At 42.2% G+C, this 12,771-nt stretch overlaps 1 protein-coding gene across 2 annotated transcripts in view; it reads right to left on the bottom strand.

The window, feature by feature from the left end:
• CPNE7 (copine 7) overlaps positions 1-12,771 on the bottom strand; it is a 74,992-nt gene that overhangs the window by 61,475 nt on the left and 746 nt on the right. The gene's annotated exons all lie outside the window — the stretch shown is intronic.

Here is a 12,771-nt window from a genome sequence, read left to right as displayed (position 1 = left end):
GGGATATTAAAAAAAACACAGGTTTTTACATACTGTCCCTGGTTTTACTGAGGCTGGCAACCCTGATGGGGCCCCCTAGTGGCATGAGGCCCTCGGGCATTGCCCGAATGGTCAGTCCGCCCCTGGCTGCTGCCTGATCTTGTATACAATATCCTAAAGCCGGGTACACACTATTACGCTGCGTACACACGATCGGACATTCCGACAACAAAACTGTGGATTTTTTTTCCGATGGAATGTTGGCTCAAAACTTGTCTTGCGCACACACACAAAAGTTGTCGGAAATTTTGAACGTCAAGAACGCAGAGACGTACAACACTACGACGAAGTTCAATGATTCTGGGCATGCGTCAAATTGATTCCGAACATGCATAGAACTTTTGTGCGTTGAATTGTGTACACACGGTCGGAATTTCCGACCACAACTTTTGTTGTCGGAAAAATAGAGAACCGGCCCGCAAATTTTTGTTGTCGGAAATTCCGGCAGCAAATGTCCGATGGAGCCTACACACGGTCGGATTTTCCGGCAACAGGATCCCATCGAACATTTGTTGTCGGAAATTCCGAGCATGTGTATGTACGCGGCATTCGTTTTTTTTTCGTTCAACCCTGGGGAAGTCAACCCAACAGAAGTCGGTCAAACGGACAGACCAACATACACACGGGCCGAACGTCGGACATTTTTTTTAACCGACCGCTGTCTCCCAACGTTCGCCCCGTGTGTACTGGGCTTAGCATCGCGTACATCGTACCCTCTACCCCCCCCCCCCCCTACCCATTCACCAAAAAAGTGTCAAAAAAGTTAAAACCTCAAAAGACAGTTTTTGACAAATCCTTTATTAGGAGTGGAGTTCACCTTAAAATCTATACTAGACCCAAAGAGATCCCATGCTGTTTTGGCAGCATTTGATGGACACAGTGGCTGCGTTTGATGGACTGCGAGGCCACTGTAAGTGCGAGGCCTTAGGTGACCGCCTAATTTGCCTAATTAAAGAGCCGCCTTTGCACTGAACCTTTGAAAGTTCCATCAGCTTCTTCGGTTGCTTCTTTGACTTCTACTCTCCTTACCCGGGCGCTGAGTTTTGTTGAACGTCCTTCTCTGTGCAATAATACTTTTTATGGTTTAATAAGATATTTAGTGGCTGAAGATTGGGATCTTTTTTCATCACTGAACTCCCATTGGTGTTTCTCCAAAATGTTACTCGGGATTTACTTTGATAGCTCCTTGTTCTTTATGGAGCTTTTTAATTAGATAAATCTCTCTATTTTATGTTCATGTCAGGCTTCCATAATACACAGGCGGCCTCCATTCAGCTGAACACCTGACATCTGATGGCAGCTAATCAGCACCGCAGTCTATTTAGAGGTTTTCACAGCAAGGGGGGTAATCGTTATATAGTACAAAAAACTTTATTAGGTTTTTATTTGGAAAGAATTTGGAAGAGTTGTTTTTCCACTTAAAGCGGAACTAAAGTCTGCTTGTAGTTGGGCGAGTTTTTGCTATAACTAGGAACAGCAAACTTGCCCAGTTTGGGGGACTTACCTACCAAAGGGGCCCCTCCAGGGGGACTTACCTACCAAAGGGGCCCCTCCAGGGGGACTTACCTACCAAAGGAGCCCCTCCAGGGGGACTTACCTACCAAAGGGGTCCCTCCAGGGGGACTTACCTACCAACAAGGGGCCCCTCCAGGGGGACTTACCTACCAAAGGAGCCCCTCCAGGGGGACTTACCTACCAAAGGGGTCCCTCCAGGGGGACTTACCTACCAACAAGGGGCCCCTCCAGGGGGACTTACCTACCAAAGGGGCCCCTCCAGGGGGACTTACCTACCAAAGGGGCCCCCCCAGGGGGACTTACCTACCAAAGGCCCTCCCCCCAGCGCTGTGTTGCCCGGAACCTTCCTCGTTGTACCACCCCTGACATTATGGCCCAACGTTCTTGCAGGTTCGGTGTCTTCTCTTAATTTTTGCCCAGATGTCTTCTGGGTTTTGTGTCTTTATTGGCTGGCTCAGGATCATGTAACTCCTGCGCACGGGACCTACGATTAAAAGCAGTGGCGGCTGGTGCTCAAATTTTTTTGGGGGGGCACAGACAAACTGAAAAATTCTGATAAAAATCCCCATCAAACGCTGCCACTGTGTCCATCAAATGCTGCCACTGTGCCCATCAAACGCTGCCACTGTGTCCATCAAATGCAGCCACTGTGCCCATCAAACGCTGCCACTGTGTCCATCAAACGTAGCCACTGTGCCCATCAAAGGCAGCCACTGTGTCCATCAAACGCTGCCACTGTGTCCATCAAATGCAGCCACTGTGCCCATCAAACGCTGCCACTGTGTCCATCAAACGCTGCCACTGTGCCCATCAAACGCTGCCACTGTGTCCATCAAACGCTGCCACTGTGCCCATCAAACGCTGCCACTGTGTCCATCAAACGCTGCCACTGTGCCCATCAAACACAGCCACTGTGCCCATCAAATGCTGCCACTGTGCCCATCAAACGCTGCCACTGTGTCCATCAAACGCAGCCACTGTGTCCATCAAACGCAGCCACTTTGTCCATCAAATGCTGCCACTGTGCCCATCAAACGCTGCCACTGTGTCCATCAAACGCAGCCACTGTGTCCATCAGATGCAGTCACTTTGTCCATCAAACGCTGCCACTGTATCCATCAAACGCTGCCACTGTGTCCATCAAATGCAGCCACTGTGCCCATCAAAGGCAGCCACTGTGTCCATCAAATGCAGCCACTTTGTCCATCAAATGCAGCCACTGTGCCCATCAAAGGCAGCCACTGTGTCCATCAAATCCAGCCACTGTGCCCATCAAATGCAGTCACTTTGTCCATCAAACGCTGCCACTGTGTCCATCAAACGCTGCCACTGTGTCCATCAAATGCAGCCACTGTGCCCATCAAAGGCAGCCACTGTGTCCATCAAATGCAGCCACTGTGCCCATCAAATGCTGCCACTGTGCCCATCAAATGCTGCCACTGCGCCCATCAAACGCTGCCACTGCGTCCATCAAACGCTGCCACTGTGTCCATCAAACGCTGCCACTGTGTCCATCAAACGCTGCCACTGTGTCCATCAAATGCTGCCACTGTGTCCATCAAATGCAGCCACTGTGCCCATCAAACGCAGCCACTGTGCTCATCAAACGCTGCCACTGTGCCCATCAAATGCAGCCACTGTGTCCATCAAACGCTGCCACTGTGCCCATCAAATGCTGCCACTGTGCCCATCAAACGCTGCCACTGTGTCCATCAAATGCAGCCACTGTGCCCATCAAACGCTGCCACTGTGTCCATCAAATGCAGCCACCGTGCTCATCAAACACTGCCACTGTGCCCATCAAACGCTGCCACTGTGCCCATCAAACGCTGCCACTGTGTCCATCAAATGCAGCCACTGTGCCCATCAAATGCAGCCACTGTGTCCATCAAATGCTGCCAAAACAGCATGGGGTCTTTTTGGGTCTAGTATAGATTTTAAGGTGAACTCCACTCCTAATAAAGGATTTGTCAAAAACTGTCTTCTGAGGTTTTAACTTTTTTGACACTTTTTTGGTGAATGGGTGGGGTGGGGGGTACGATGTACACGATACCCATTCACATAGGGGGACGGGACCTGGGGTCCCCCTTGTTGCCCACTTTTGCAGGTCAGTGGACACGGCACCTGTTGCAAGATACAGCTGACTTGTAGATTTGAGGATTAAGCCGCTCCCTAGACAGATCACGGGACTAAACCTGGATCTGATCAGAGTCCCCTCCCCCACCCTGTGATAGGACGATATATTGATGAGGATTTAATCGCATGATCAGGAATCCCCCCGCAGATTCTAATAGAAAAGCTTTGCAGTGATGTTCAGGAGAATCCCACCTCGCCGAATCCACTGCGTGCGTCTAATTATATATTGTGCCTATAAATATCTGCGATGAGACAAGAAAAATCGTCACAAGGTGAGAAGTGCGCGGAAATCGTGGGAGAGCGGCAGCAGCCCTGCGTCCCCCCGCAGTCCCCGAGCTTCTCAAGAACCACAAGTCTCAGCACGCAGCGCAGTACAGGAAAAACAAAATTCAGCCCTTTTACTGTTATAAGGAAAACATTCGTCCAGCTCGTGCGAAGGCGCGTGACGTTCGTCCAAACGAAACCAAACGTTTTCTAGAAATAGACCCTCAAGAATCAAGTAAGAATACACATTCCTCTTGTGTTAAGACAAAAATTTGATTCTCCCAGATCTCAGCTTTAAATATATAAATATATTAAATATAAAATATAGTAAAACAATCTAAATATATAAAACAAAAATATATAAATATATAAAACAATAGATAATAAAAATAATAAATAATATAAATATATAAAACCAAAAAAATATAAATATTTAAAACAATGGATACAAATTATAAATAATATAACATATAAAAATATATATAAATATATAAAACAATAGATAAAAATAATAAATAATATAAATATATAAAACCAAAAAAAATATAAATATTTAAAACAATAGATAAAAACTATAAATAATATAAAATATAAAAATATATATAAATATATAAAACAATAGATAAAAACTATAAATAATATAAAATATAAAAATATATATAAATATATAAAACAATAGATACAAATTATAAATAATATAAAATATAAAAAAATATATAAATATATAACACAATAGATAAAAATAATAAATAATATAAATATATAAAACCAAAAAAATATATAAATATGTAAAACAATAGATAAAAACTATAAATAATATAAAATATAAAAATATATATAAATATATAAAACAATATATAAAAATAATAAATATTTTAAATATATCAAATATAAAAATATATATAAATATATATAAATATATAAAACAATATATAAAAATAATATAAATATATCAAATATAAAAATATATATAAATATATAAAACAATACATAAAAATAATATAAATATATACGATCGGCTCCGGCACCCCCCCCCCCCCCACCTCAGGCCAAACGCGGTACTGCACACCGCTTTGGCCTGAATCCTGCTCGTTTTTGTGAGACAACACTCGCAAACCGAGTCTGGATTTTTTTTAAAACAGCGCTCGTTTTGCGAAACGTTCGCTAACCGCGTTACTCGCAATCCGAGGTTCCTCTGTGTTAGGGGGGGGGTTGCTGCTGCACACAGAAGGTTTTTTATCCTAATGCATAGAATGCACCTTCTGCCTCTACAGTCATTTTAAAGGTAAAAAAAAACCTTCTGGTGGATTTTACACAATGATTCAGGAACGGCGGTAGACGAAATGCGCGGTGAGTCAGCGGCGCCTCTGACAACGCACATTAAAAAGCAGCTTCTCTGCACTCCGTCTGCCCCCCATTATCATCGGCACGCATGTACTACGGGGGAGGGGCATCAGAGTTTCCATCACAAAACACAAGTCTATACCATGCACAATCAATGATCGACATTGTCTGTATTGATACATTTTTATTGCAATTGGAATTTTAGAGAAAAATAAAGATATATATAAATCCAGACCAATAAGTATAATGGGGGAAGGGAGGGGGGATCCACCACAGCGGATCAATAGGACAAAATCCATATATTGATACAATCAGCAAAACCCACCAATAAATATTCTGAGAAATAAAAAAATAAAAAAACAATATCGATTCAAATCCACCAATGTTGCAAATTGTAACACTTTCACCCCAAATATTGAATAAAAGTTTTCTTGTCAAATTTGTTTATTGATTTTGTAAATATAAACATTGGTACAAATAACTAAGTATTGATTACATTAGATGATAGCAGAAGGTGAATTTACGTATCAAATCTTATTATTACTTGTATTTACAAGCAACTATATGTTATTTAACCGCTTCCATACCGGGCCTTTTACCCCCTTTCTGCCCAGGCCAATTTTCAGCTTTCGGCGCTGTCACACATTAACCACTTAAGGACCGCCGCACGACGATATACGTCGGCAGAAGGGCACAGCTGGGCACAGGGACGTACAGGTATGTCCCCTTTAAGGGGCAGATCCACAAAGAGAGTACGCCGGCGTATCTACTGATACGCCGGCGTACTTTCAAATTTCCTGCGTCGTATCTTTGTTTTGAATCCTCAAAACAAGATACGACGGCATCTGGGTTAGATCCGACAGGCGTATGTCTTCGGATCTAAGATGCAATTCTTCAGCGTCCGCTGTGTGGCGTTCCCGTCGTAATCCGCGTCGAGTATGCAAATTAGCTATTGCAGACGATCCACGAACGTACGAGCGGCCGTCGCATTATTTTACGTCGTCTCTAGTCGGCTTTTTCCGGCGTATAGTTAAACCTGCTATTTGGTGGCGCACGCAATGTTAAGTATGGCCGTCGTTCCCGCGTATAATTTAAAAAAAAAAAAATTGTTTGCGTAAGTCGTCCGTGAATCGGGATGGACGTAATTTACGTCCACGTCAAAACAATGACGTCCTTGCGATGTCATTTAGCGCAATGCACAGCTGTAAATTTAGGGACGCCGCATGCGCAGTTCGTTCGGCGCGGGGACGCGCTTCATTTAAATGAAACACGCCCCCCTACTCGCCGATTTGAATTAGGCGCCGTTACGCCGCGAGAGATACACTACGCCGCCGTAACTTACGGCGCAAATTCTTTCAGGATTCAAACCAAAAAAAGTAAGTTACGGCGGCGTAGCGTATCTCAGATACGCTGCGCCGGGGCAGATCTTTGTGGATCTGCCCCTAAGAGCCCAGCTGTGGCGCGCTCGCGACCCGGTCCGAAGCTCCGTGACCGCGCACGCGGGACCCGTGGACCCGATCGCCGCCGATGTCCCGCGATCGGGTCACAGGAGCTGAAGAAGGGGAGAGGTGAGTGTAAACAAACCTTCCCCGTTCTTCTCTGTGGCAGTGTCATTGATCGTGTGTTCCCTGATATAGGGGAACAACGATCAGTGAAGCCACACGTCCAGCCCCGCCCCCCTACAGTAAGAAACACACGTGAGGTCACACTTAACCCCTACAGCGCCCCCTAGAGGTTAACCCCTTCACTGCCAGTGTCATTTTCACAGTAATCAGTGCATTTTTATAGCACTTTTCACTGTAAAAATGACAATGGTCCCAAAAATGTGTCAAAAGTGTCCGATGTGTCCGCCATAATGTCGCAGTCGCGAAAAACAAAATCGCTGATCGCCGCCATTAGTAGTAAAAAAAAAATATTAATAAAAATGCCATAAAACTATCCCCTATTTTGTAAACGCTATAAATTTTGCGCAAACCAACCGATAAACGCTTATTGCGATTTGTTTTTTACCAAAAATATGTAGAAGAATACGTATCAGCCTAAACTGAGGAAAAAAAACTTTTTTTTATTTATTTTCGGGGGATATTTATTATAGAAAAAAGTAAAAAATATTGCATCTTTTTCAAAATTCTCGCTCTATTTTTGTTTATAGCGCAAAAAAATAAAAACCGCCGAGGTGATCAAATACCACCAAAAGAAAGCTCTATTTGTGGGAAAAAAAGGACGCCAATTTTGTTTGGGAGCCACGTCGCACGACCGCGCAATTGTCAGTTAAAGCGACGCAGTGCCGAATCGTAAAAAGGGGCCAGGTCCTTTACCTGCATAATGGTCCGGGTCTTACGTGGTTAAATGAGAATTGTGCGGTCGTGCGACACCTATCTCACTCATCCCCATTCGTATCTACTACACCTATCTCACTCATCCCCATTCATATCTACTACACCTATCTCACTCATCTCCATTCATATCTACTACACCTATCTCACTCACCTCCATTCATATCTACTACACCTATCTCACTCATCTCCATTCATATCTACTACACCTATCTCACTCATCCCCATTCATATCTACTACACCTATCTCACTCACCTCCATTCATATCTACTACACCTATCTCACTCATCTCCATTCATATCTACTACACATATCTCACTCATATCCATTCATATCTACTACACATATCTCACTCATCTCCATTCATATCTACTACACCTATCTCACTCATCCCCATTCATATCTACTACACCTATCTCACTCATCTCCATTCATATCTACTACACATATCTCACTCATCTCCATTCATATCTACTACACCTATCTCACTCATCCCCATTCATATCTACTACACCTATCTCACTCATCTCCATTCATATCTACTACACCTATCTCACTCATCTCCATTCATATCTACTACACATATCTCACTCATCTCCATTCATATCTACTACACCTATCTCACTCATCCCCATTCATATCTACTACACATATCTCACTAATCTCCATTCATATCTACTACACCTATCTCACTCATCTCCATTCATATCTACTACACATATCTCACTCATCTCCATTCATATCTACTACACCTATCTCACTCATCTCCATTCATATCTACTACACCTATCTCACTCATCCCCATTCATATCTACTACACCTATCTCACTCATCTCCATTCATATCTACTACACCTATCTCACTCACCTCCATTCATATCTACTACACCTATCTCACTCATCTCCATTCATATCTACTACACCTATCTCACTCATCCCCATTCATATCTACTACACCTATCTCACTCACCTCCATTCATATCTACTACACCTATCTCACTCATCTCCATTCATATCTACTACACATATCTCACTCATATCCATTCATATCTACTACACATATCTCACTCATCTCCATTCATATCTACTACACCTATCTCACTCATCCCCATTCATATCTACTACACCTATCTCACTCATCTCCATTCATATCTACTACACATATCTCACTCATCTCCATTCATATCTACTACACCTATCTCACTCATCCCCATTCATATCTACTACACCTATCTCACTCATCTCCATTCATATCTACTACACCTATCTCACTCATCTCCATTCATATCTACTACACATATCTCACTCATCTCCATTCATATCTACTACACCTATCTCACTCATCCCCATTCATATCTACTACACATATCTCACTAATCTCCATTCATATCTACTACACCTATCTCACTCATCTCCATTCATATCTACTACACATATCTCACTCATCTCCATTCATATCTACTACACCTATCTCACTCATCTCCATTCATATCTACTACACCTATCTCACTCATCTCCATTCATATCTACCACACCTATCTCACTCACCTCCATTCATATCTACTACACATATCTCACTCATCCCCATTCATATCTACTACACCTATCTCACTCATTCCCATTCATATCTACTACACCTATCTCACTCATCCCCATTCATATCTACTACACCTATCTCACTCATCCCCATTCATCATATATACTACACCTATCTCACTCATCCCCATTCATATCTACTACACCTATCTCACATCCACACTCATATTCCCTGTACACAATCAGGATCTCCATCCCTGCCCCCTCCAATATCAACACTCAAATATCCCATACATAATCAGATCTCCATTCACACCCAATGTCATATCTCCTGTACATAATCAGGATCTCCATTCACATCCAATGTCATATCTCCTGTACATTACTGGGATCTCCATTCATGTCCCCATACACATACAATGTCCAAGCTTGCATCTCGTTTGTAAAATCAAGGCGTCCTTTCATGTCTCTGACACATACAGTAGCAACGCTCACATCTTCTGCACACAGTCAGGATCTCCATTCATGTCCCCTACACATTCAATATCATTCAATATCCAATCTGTACATAAACTAGAACTCCTTTCATGTCTCTGACACATACAGTATCAACGTTCACATCTCCTGCTGTCACTTAGTGTTCCATATCACATGAATTGCTCAGCCATTTAGTAGTGTGCAATTATCTCCTCGCTGACAAAAGCCTCATTTTGTATCGAGATCAAGAAAAATGAAAAATTCTGAATGTTTTCTCCCAATAAAGATAATTGATGCAGACTAATGTCACCGGGTGAATCAAACTTTCAGGTGTAGCTCAGTCCCTGGGGTCCCATTAGAGCGCCATCTGGGACCACCGGTGAGGCATTCCTAGGGGGGGGGGCGATAACAAGTGCTTCCAACAGAAGAATGGGGGGGGGGGGGGGGGATAACAAGTGCTTCCAACAGAAGAATGGGGGGGGGATAACAAGTGCTTCCAACAGAAGAATTGGGGGGGGGGGCGATAACAAGTGCTTCCAACAGAAGAATAGGGGGGGGGGGGGCAAACATTTTCTTATCTCCATAGAAAGGGCAGCCATGTGTGTACTGATAAGACAAGTCACACAGAGAACAGAACCCTCAACACCCACCATTCATAGAGAGACATCGGACCACCATTTCCACATGCCCCCCCCATGGCCCCCACCCCCAATGTATTCCTGTACATCTCCTTCTTTTATTATAACTGCTCCCCCCTCTGCACTCACATCCTCTGCAATCTCCCCCCCCCCCCCCACACTCTTCATTTTTATTTATTTTTTTGCTGCTTTAAAAACTGTAGAGAAATAGAACTGGAGTAAAAAGTGGAACAATTGCCCCACACCGACCAATTAGACGCCACCTTTAAATAATGCAAGGCATCTAATTGGTTGCTTTGGGTGTGCGCTCCAGTTTTTATAAATAAACATCTTTTTTTCCTGCCTGCTCCGTACCCCTGAGACGTTCCATGATTATTTTTATTTATTTAAATACATTTATTATATAATTTTATATTATATATGTATATATACAATTTATATATATTTCTGTCCCACATTGACAGTTAACAGTTATATAAATCACATTGAACCCTCTTCAGTGACCACTTTATGCAAGCAACATTATTTTCTATTTCTTTACTGTCTTTTTTTTCTGCCTGCTCTGTACCCCTGAGACATTCCATGATTATTTTTATTTATTTAAATACAAAATATATTTATTATATAATTGTATATTATGTATATATATATATATATATATATATATATATATATATATATATTTCTGTACCAGACTGACAGTTAACAGTTATATAAATCAGATTGAACCCTCTTCTGTGACCACTTTATGCAAGCAATATTATTTTCTATTTTTTTACTGTACTGAGAGCTGTTTCTTACGTCTGATTTATTTTTTTCTGACAATACTAAAACAAAATAACAGTCCTTACAATTATTTAACCAAAAGGCAAACAGAATTCACCTTTTATCAGAGTAGAACCACCAGAAGAGAAAAAAAAACGATTGCCAATTGGCTGCTGTGGGTGACGTCTTTTTTACATTTTCTTTACAATATAAATATATGTAATATATATATGATAGAAATAAAATATTATATGATAGAAATATGTAATATTATGTACCCCAGCTCTATAATCTGCCTCCCCTCCTCCTGCTTTGAAAGATTTGTATTTTAGCCTTGAAATGTGAGTTGATTTTTAGCCTCTTATTATCACACCGTGAAATCCTCTTTTTTCTAGAAATTAGATTCACTTCTTATCACTTATTGACACACATCTTATTTTTATTTTTTTTGTAACTTCCTATTTATTACAAGAAATATAAAATATTAAAAAAAAACTGTTGTTATTGCCATGCAATCATTTCATTTCATTCAGCATTATGGAAACTCTCTCTCTGCCTTGCCTGGTTCATAACCGATCGGCCGTTAATCTTTCCAGATGTTATTATTAAATAACGAACACCATGCAAAAAATCATTCTAATCCAATAGACTAATGATAATTAGATACAGACGGGTTCATTCAATAAGGCAGCGCCAAGAGTGATGATGATGTGCAAAGTCCTGGAAGGAGTGAACTGATCCTGCAACTGGCATATATTAGGTTGCTGAGGGTTATTGCCCCTTGCTATGGGCAATTGCCTTTTGCTATGGGGTTATTACCCCTTGCTATGGGTTATTGCCTCTTGCTATCAGTTATTACCTCATGCTATGAGTTATTGACTCTTGCTTTGAGTTATTTCCCCCTGCAATGGCTTATTGCCTCTTTCTAAGGGTTTTTGCCTTTTTGCTGTGGCTTATTGCCCCTTGCTATGGGTTATGTCCCCTTGCTATGGGATATTGCCTCTTGCTGTGGCTTATTGCCTCTTGCTGTGACTTATTGCCCCTTGCTATGGGTTATTGCCACTTGCTATGGGTTATTGCCCCTTGCTATGGGTTATTGCCCCTTGCTGTGGGTTATTTCCCCTTGCTATGGGTTATTGCCTCTTGCTGTGGGTTATTGCCTCTTGCTGTGGGTTATTGCCTCTTGCTATGGGTTAGTGCCCCTTGCTATGGGTTATTGCCTCTTGCTATGGGTTATTACCTCTTGCTGTGGCTTATGCCTCTTGCTATGGGTTATTGCCTCTTGCTAAAAATGATTGCCCCTTGCTATGGGTTATTGCCATTTGCTATGAATTATTGCCTCTTGCTATGGGTTATTGCCCCTTGCTATGGGTTATTGCCTCTTGATGTGGGTTATTGCCTCTTGCTGTGGCTTATGCCTCTTGCTATGGGTTATTGCCCCTTGCTATGAGTTATTTCCTCTTGCTGTGGCTTATTGCCTTTTGCTATGGGTTATTGCCTCTTGCTGTGGCTTATTGCCTCTTGCTGTGGCTTATTGTCTCTTGCTATGGGTTATTGCCCCTTGCTATGGGTTATTGCTTCTTGCTATAAATGATTGCCCCTTTTCTATGGGTTATTGCCCCTTGCTATGGGTTATTGCCTCTTGCTGTGGGTTATTGCCTCTTGCTGTGGCTTATGCCTCTTGTTGTGGGTTATTGCCTCTTGCTATGAGTTATTTTCCC

The sequence above is a fragment of the Rana temporaria genome, chromosome 11, assembly GCF_905171775.1.
Source record: "Rana temporaria chromosome 11, aRanTem1.1, whole genome shotgun sequence".
Classification (NCBI taxonomy): domain Eukaryota; kingdom Metazoa; phylum Chordata; class Amphibia; order Anura; family Ranidae; genus Rana; species Rana temporaria.
Note: the sequence above shows the minus strand (reverse complement) of the source record. Positions and strands in the feature narration are given on the sequence as shown.